At 29.0% G+C, this 8,770-nt stretch overlaps 1 long non-coding RNA gene across 1 annotated transcript; it reads left to right on the plus strand.

Moving 5' to 3' along the window:
- Positions 1-1,055: 1,055 nt before the first annotated feature.
- Positions 1,056-2,177, plus strand: LOC131604739 (uncharacterized). Its single transcript, XR_009284642.1, has 3 exons — positions 1,056-1,134; positions 1,228-1,285; positions 1,794-2,177. It is a non-coding gene; the product is annotated as an uncharacterized LOC131604739 (long non-coding RNA).
- Positions 2,178-8,770: the final 6,593 nt, after the last annotated feature.

Below are 8,770 nucleotides of genomic sequence, written 5' to 3' on the forward strand. Positions count from 1 at the left end.
TCAGTTTCAATTATTATAAGTTTTGTTTCGAAAAACTTCTGAGTATGATGTATATTTGGTGGTTTGTTTGGTTTGTTTAAATTGCTAAAACCTATATCTTGGGAATCATTTGAAGGATCTGAAAACAAAACCTGCTCTTCTCTGTGTCGCTAAGATCGCTCATGACACAAACTCATATCAAAAACAGCAAGCACATGACGATCTTACCGAGATTGATGAAGGTAAACTAGGATCTTAGTTGGAAACAGAAAATTATTTACATAGCAAGTTATCTTCCCCAGTTTTTGTGCTTGTATTCACAGGCTGCATAGAAATTCAGAGAAAATTATTTTGTAGCATAAAACTGGTGAGTTTTATATGTTGAACTCAACATTTTAAAGTTCTCATCATACTGCATGTTGATTGAAAGAAATTGACAAATTTATCTGAGGTAGATTGGCGGTATGGCTATGACAAATGGTTTAGTTCCTACAGTCGAAGAAAGGTTTGTTTCAGTTTCCATCAAGTTACTGGTATATTTACGTAGCATCATCAGTTAATTTGCAGATTAATTTGTTCATGTAAAGCTGCAGAATGAAACAAACTACAGTAGCATTTTGCTCACTACATTCTAATGGAAGTAAATTACTCAAGGCTCTATTTTCAAGTAGCATTTTGCTTTGTAATATATCCCTGCATCACTATGAGTTGTTGATGTCTTGCAATATAACTCTTAATCAACCTTACATTTTAGTTTTAAATTCATTTAGATGCCCAGGCCTCCTATCTTGATCAAGGGCATGTCAAATTCATAGAGCAGAACATTTTTCGTGTTTAGAAACTAGCCGACATCTAAACTAATACATATTTCCTTTCCACGGTACAATTGTTACTGCACTAGCGTTGGAAAGGGATGCCTTTTCAATGCAGCTACGGTGCAAGTGATGATGTCGATGTTACAAAGTCAGTTTTGATTCTGCTTTTTGTTTCTGTTTATATGTTTAACTGTCTACATACATAATGTTGCTTTGGTTTTTCTCTAGGTTTAAATTTTGCCTTTCATGTGAAGTATCAAACATTATACTGACAATGCTCATTGTATCACTTGATGATGATGTTGTGAAAACTATTGAGACTTATTTGAACCTGAATGAGGTAATATAATGTCTCAATTTCACATAATTCATTTAATCACTATCAGCTTTATACTAATCAACTTTATATTAATCATATTACTGTTGAATTTAGGAGAAGAGTGTTCTTCAATCTTGAAAAATGGATTCCCTTGCAGAGTCCATCAGAAAAGGTAATAAATCTTTTTAGCGTTTAAACGGATTAGCTTAAAACCAAGAAAATGTTAGCATTGAATGTGTGAATTTGTTGTCTCTTTTATTTGCTTGAAACTTATCTGTGAATCTGTGATAAGAAACTGAATAGCATTATCTCAGATTTCAGAGTTCAATTGCAAATAACTTTTGATACATACATGTTGTTTACCATTCAGCTGATTTTCTTGATAACTTGAGTTTTAAGCTAGCTGATAGTGAAACTGTTACTTCTTCAATTTGGATTTTACTTTTGAAAACATCATAAGCTATATTTAAAAACATATTATGTTTTGGCATTCAATTTTGTTGATAGAATTTTCATTGAGGTTTGTTTGTTGTGCTGTCGACAAAGAAATAGTCAGGGAAGACAAATGATATATGAAATAAAGGTCCTTTCTTATATTGACTGATTATTTATACTTGTGATTTTTTTCTTCTTAATAACATTTATCTACATCATATCCATATTTGCTTAATCTGTTGCAGAGAAGACAAATGCATTGTTGGTTTGGGAGCAGTAAGAATCATATTGTGGCATGCCTTCATTTAAATCTTGGATACAAGATTCAATTTTACTTATTATTAGGAACCAATTTATCAAATGTAGAGCTTGGTGTTAGGTGAAGAAATTGGGAGTATATATCTCTGTCAGGAACCAATGTATCAAATGTAGAGCTTGGTGTTAGGTGAAGAAACTGGGAGTATATCTCTGTCATTGGTTCGTTCTGATTCTGATTTAGGAGCATGTGACCAAATTAGTTTCTTTTGGCCATGCATTGTGTTATGAGTAGTTACGTTGGACCATATTGTATTATTTTGTTTGATCTGCCTATGCACAACTTGGAGATGCTAAGGATCCTATTAACAATTTTGGATAAGTTTCTTTTTTTTTTTAGTATTCATCTCCTTTATATTTTGTTTGAATTTGGTTGATTATGGTGTTGTTTTGAGAGTCGAATATTGTTTGTTAGTGTAATACATAAGTATCTTTGCAGATTTAATGTTGATTCATAGGATTGTTGTAATAAAGCTTTGTAAATGTCGATAAGAATTTTTTCCAGCTAGAATTATCCACCCATTTCCAGCTAGAATTTTCCACCCAATTAATCTTGCATATGGCTTATGGTTTATGTGAAATATGGTTTGTATGCCGTATCTTGAATAATGGATCAATTTCTAACCTTTTTTTTCTTGGTTTTTTTCTGATAAATATTAAACCTACAATATTAGATCAATAGAACTAAATATTAAGTTTAAATATTAAATTAATAGATTTTAATTTTTAATTGAAAGTAATTAAATTAAACTAATTAAAACCAATTAAATATCACTCATCTAAATTTGTCAATTTGTCAGTAATGTTAAAAATGTAGTTGAAATACTTTTATAAAGTAGCATGGGACATAATCTTACGCATAAAAGCAATTACAGTAAGAAATGATATATGGTACTACAATGATATATGGTACTTTTTCTTCCATTTCGATAATGAATGTGTTTGCGTTGTCACAGCTTTCCATCAGGTGAACAAGGTGGAGTGGTGGACGCTTATTCAAGAATAAAGCAAGAACTAGAGTCAAAGAAACAATAATTCACCTATGATTAATTTTTAATTTACATTTTTTTACCATACAAGTAATGTATCACTAAAATTATTAATTTTTTATTGTATTCTAATGAAACAATGAGATGATAATTTGTAAATTTTGTCAATTTCTCTAAATTTTATCACTCAAACTGTTTTTACGGGTCACTATCACCATAATACTTTTTTATTTTAATCAATAAAATATTTATATTATTAGTAATTTTATAATAACAATTATATATCAATAATAATCAAACCATATCAAATGATCTAAGATATATATGAACCTACCCGTGCGGATGCACGGGTCTTCTACTAGTAAAAGAAATGTAATCATGTCTTGTGTACTCTAAAATTTGTTGTGTTCCATTTCACATTTCTAATTATTTGCAAATAAAATAATAAGTTGAAATATAACATACGTTAAAAATTTAATTTAATTACAATTTTTTTATTTCTTATAGGAAAACATTATTAATTATGCAATATTGGTAAAATAAGAGATTATATGAAATAAACAACTTATTTACAAGATGGGTTGAACTTCATGGAAATTAAAATACAAAGAAATAATTTGAAATTTCATAAATTAATCTTTCAAATAGAAAATCTTGAACTTTACTTAAGATACAATTTTATAGATATAAACAAACCTGCTACTATACTATTTGCAAATTTGGATTAGAGGAATATTGAATCCATTAATATAGGCTTTATAGAGATAGTTATGTCACATGAATGTTTTTATGTTTTCTTAATTCTTATTCCATTTTAGAAACAAACGTCCATAAGACACTAATACTCGTATGGTGCATAACACAATAATACTCGTATGGACGCATATGAATTCAGATCAAAATTCATATGAATGTACATGTTATTATATTCTTTTGTACGATTAAAGAAAATAAAAGTTAATATATTAAAAATAATGTACGAATTCAAACATAAAAAAATGTTGTTTTTTAATTATTTATGTTACGAATATTTTTATTTTGAAATTATTTTTAATTTAAGATACAATTGTTTTAAAGATAATATAAGGAAAAGTGAGTTATATATTATTGATGTCATAATTTTTATTTTTTTGAAGAATTGAAACTATATTGATTTCCAAAAAACAATACAAGCAAGGCGATCAACAGATTCAACCACAAACACAAGCAATTGCGACATCTTTAAATTAATGAGTGAATTTTAATATTTTTTTAATGTGAATAAAATTGTTATGATCAAATGATTTTATAAATGATGTCGAAACATAAATAATATTTATATACAGGAAAATATATGGTCGATCTAAATATTTTTATATATAAAAAATGATATTTATGATCAAAATATAAATAAAAATATGGTTTTCTCTTATAAATCATAAACTCTTTAATTAAGTAATTTTGTAACAAAAACGTGTAACACACCCGTACTCATGCAAACGCACGGGTATCCTATTAGTGTGTAGTATTAGACACCAAATTTACATAAAAAGGGGTCAATTATGTCATTTTTAATTTTTCTTTGTCTTGCCATCAAAGCCTCGCAAAACAGTTTCGCCCCCTCTCAAATCGTCGCCTTTTGTTCACTATCAAGAAACTCATTCTTCTCTTGATTCAGCTCTTCCTCACAAAACATTATGATACCCTCTTGTGTCTCAATTAATTTGGGAAAATACACTTTTTTCGTCCTTTAACTTTGGCTCGGGGTCCATTCTGGTCCCTTATCTTTTAAAAAGTGAAAATCAATCCTTTAAGTCTTAAAAACGGAGCACGTTGGTCCCTTCCGTCCATTTAGTGCAAACGGCCATTTGAATTTGCATACATGGCAGATGACATGGATCTTCTATTTCATTCTCCCTTGTTCCTCCAAAATTTGACCTAGCCGCGTTCAGAATTGGATTTAGGGATAACATCAATTGATTTCCCAAAATTGAAGAGTAGGTTTCTTCCTTCTTCCTCCATGAAATCAAGTTTCAATTCGTCCTCCATGAAACAGAAAAGCGAAGAAAGTATGAAAATCAATTCTTTTACGGGGGAGAATCTTCCATGGAAACCAAGTTGTCATTGTGGAGATACAGCTATTCTTCGCAGGTCATCAACGGCGAAGAGCTATTGAAAATATTTTTGGGGTTGTTCTCATTTTAAGGTATATTTGTAATTTGTACAAGCTTTTTATCTCCATTGTTCATTTCCAACTGTCCTTTGTAAAATGCAGGGAACAAGGCAACCTGGGTGTGGGTTTTTTGAATGGTTTTATGAGGATGTTCAAGATGACAAAGGGCAAATTATAATGTCCAGATTGGAAAAGTTATCAAAAAAAATTGGATGATGCAACAATGGAGATTGAAAAAGTAAAGCTGACAAATGAAGAATTAAGGAAGGAGATAAACAAGATTATGAAGTCGAAAAAATTCTGGATGATGTTTGTTATTTTAGGTGCAACATTTATGATTATGTTCATGATGAAATGAAATGCTTAATTTCAGTTATAATGAAGTGGGAACTATTGTATTGTAATTGGAAACTATTGTAATGTAACACAGCCTTCTCAGCCTCCAACACAATCTTCTCAGCCTCCAACTCAGCTTCATTAGAATTACCATTTTCATTGATTGCTTCTTCATGCAACTTAGAAAGCATTTCTTCAACTACATCCTCCTCCTCATCTCTTACATGCTCCTCAGTGACACCATGCTCCTCAACTACAACATTTTCTAAGTGAACCTTATACAGATCGGCTATTTCTAATGCTCCTGCATCATCATTCAGTTTTTGCATCCCAAATGTTGGGTCTTTGTAATAGATTTTCTCAAAATCCCTATACCCTAAGCACTTGAGTGAACCTTTCAGCTCAAATTAACTCCATGTGTCAACATCTATTTTCAACTCAGAAACTTCCCCTCCTTCATAAACTCTAAGATCACCATCAACAAATTCACCACTATGGTGAATTGTGAGTACAATATAATCGTCCATTTCACCTAACATCATAAATATGCAAAACCCTAATTACTTTACTCAGATTAAATACATACATGCAAACAAGCGATTTACAATGAAACGCTAATTTATCAGAAGCAAACACATGGATTTGATGGACTTAGCAAAAAAAAACCTAAATTCTAACACTGAAACATGCAAAAACCCTTATTTCTACCACAATACGGCAAGGCACATATCATGAAGTTTCTAACCTGATTGCAAATGCTTTGAGGATGGCCTTCAACGTTCCTCACTGCACGACGATGTTCTCCTTCAACGTTCTTCGCTGCACGACGAGTTTTTTCTTCACAAAGGGTAAGTTCTTCAAATGTTCAGAATGAGGTGTTCTATTCCCAAATGTTAAGAATATAACATTTAAATGCCACGTAAGACAATCAAAATGCCACATATGCACTTAATTTCAACGCTCACTAACAAAGACAGACGGAAGGACAAACGTGCTCCGTTTTTAAGAATTAAAGGATTGATTTGCACTTTTTAAAAGTTAAGGGACCAGAATGGACCCCGAGCCAAAGTTAAAGGACGAAAAAGGGTATTTTCCCTTTCTTATGTCACAAAACATCTCTTTTCGCGATCTAATGCCTTACAATACCCTCTTGTCTCTATATCTATTCGACCTTGCAAAACCCTTTTCTTTTGCAAACTATTAGTACAATCTTATATTTTTATTTGTGTGCAATTAATTGTTTGTTCTTTTGTTTACTCGAAGGATTTTGAAAGAATTGGGTGACAAAGTTCCTTCTCAATTCATTATTGTCACTAGAGGTGGCAAAATGGATGGATTGGATGGATATGGATTGGATTGTTAATGGATGGATCAAAACAATCCATTAATCCATTAACAATCCACTAACATAATCTTTAAAAAATCCAATCCAATCCATCCATTAAGTATAAAATCCAATCCAATCCATCCATTAACATCTTTTTAATGGATGGATATCCATCCATCCACTAAACTAATTAAAATATTTTAATTATTTTATAAATTTTAGAAAATCTGTTTTTTTTTTAAATTTCTTTAAAATAGTTTTTTTTAACTGCATATTTTTTTTAATTAATCTTTCAAAACACTTTTTATTAATTTTACAATGCACCTTCTTTAATCACTAAAACATGGATTGATAAAATATTTTTTCTGCCCCACTGCCACTGCTCACAGTTTAAATTGAATCAGGGTCTGACACATTTAATACTTAAACTATAAATTATACTGTATTGACTAAATTAAAATATTTTGAAAATGTTGCTTTTTATTAAATATATTTTTATTTCGTTTGCAAATAAAAAGAGATTTATCATAAGAAACTTAAAAATATTTGCTTGTAGTTGAGTTTATCGGGGTCCATGTTTTAACGTAATTACACTTATTTGTGTTTTGGTATTGATTTAAATATTTTAAACTTAAAATTCTATTCCATGAAATTATAAAAAAAAAAAAACATATTTGATATCTTCAGATTTTATATTTTGCAAAACACATGATAAGGTGGCTAAGATCAAAGATATTTTGTAAGAGTAACAAAATTCAATATATGTATATATATATATATATATATATATATATATATATATATATATATATATATATATATATATATATATATATATATACACACACACACACGGTAATTATATTCAAATTATGATGTTCTTTTTAAAATAAATTGTGATGTTATTATATTAAAATACTGAACCATGTTTTCTTTAAAATGAATTGTGATGTTATTATATTAAAATACTAAACGAGCACCATATGATATAACTCATTTCTCTTCAAAATAAGATTTGGTTTTGTTGTTCATTCATCTTCTTATAAGGAATCCAACAAAACAAAATGTAGTGAATATGTTTACTACTGTTTTAATTTTAACTGAGGTTATATATATATATATATATATATATATATATATATATATATATATATATATATATATATATATATATATGAGAGATATTTATAAGTTTTTTAAAAAATTAATTAACTTTTTTTTTTTGACAAAAACACATATTTATTATTTAACTATAAAGACTATCAATTAGTTTTAGAATAAAACATTAGATAATCCAATAGATTTTTAAACTTTGTTGGATGGATTGGATCCATCCATAACTTTAAATGGATGGATTGGATTCAATCCATTAACTATTCTTTTTTATAATGGATGGATTGGATGGATAATTTAGTGGATGGATTGGATGAATTTTACTCTAATGGATTTTATTACCACCCCTAATTGTCACTAAGGTTTTCTTTGGAAGCTCTCGGGCATCAACGGAAGTATGTAAATATAATTTTATTTTTTATTTAAATTTTACATGGCCGCAATATTTCTTTTATCTTTTAATTTATTACACACTTAATAAGATCCATATTTCTTTAGAGTTTAGAAAAAGTGTCGATTGGAGAAGGTTACTATCATTTCAAATATCACACGTATAAATAATGTTTGATTTTAATTTAATTTACACACTAGAGAAAAAAATAAAAAATAATTATTAGTTTTATATTTTAATATTTTGTGAGTGAATGTAGATTTAGGAGACTTAAAGAAGATATTTGCTTATACATTTGTCTTAAAGACTCTAAACATGACTAATATGTCATAGTCCAGGAATAAATAAGGAATAGATGAAGTGATTGGCTTATCCATGGTTTAAGTGAGATCATCTAACATATACTCTGGTTCTAAGCCTATGAAAGACACGGATTCTAAGTTTAGTTTTCAATTGTGTTTTGTTGGATTGTATATAATGTATTTTATTACGATGCACATTAGTGTTGAAATTTTTAGAGTTGAGTTTGTAGTTAGCCTTATAATATTTAAGCAGTTTTGACACCATTTTATGATGTAATTATGTGTTTTATAAAAATA

This window comes from Vicia villosa, linkage group LG1 (genome assembly GCF_029867415.1).
Source record: "Vicia villosa cultivar HV-30 ecotype Madison, WI linkage group LG1, Vvil1.0, whole genome shotgun sequence".
Lineage (NCBI taxonomy): Eukaryota > Viridiplantae > Streptophyta > Magnoliopsida > Fabales > Fabaceae > Vicia > Vicia villosa.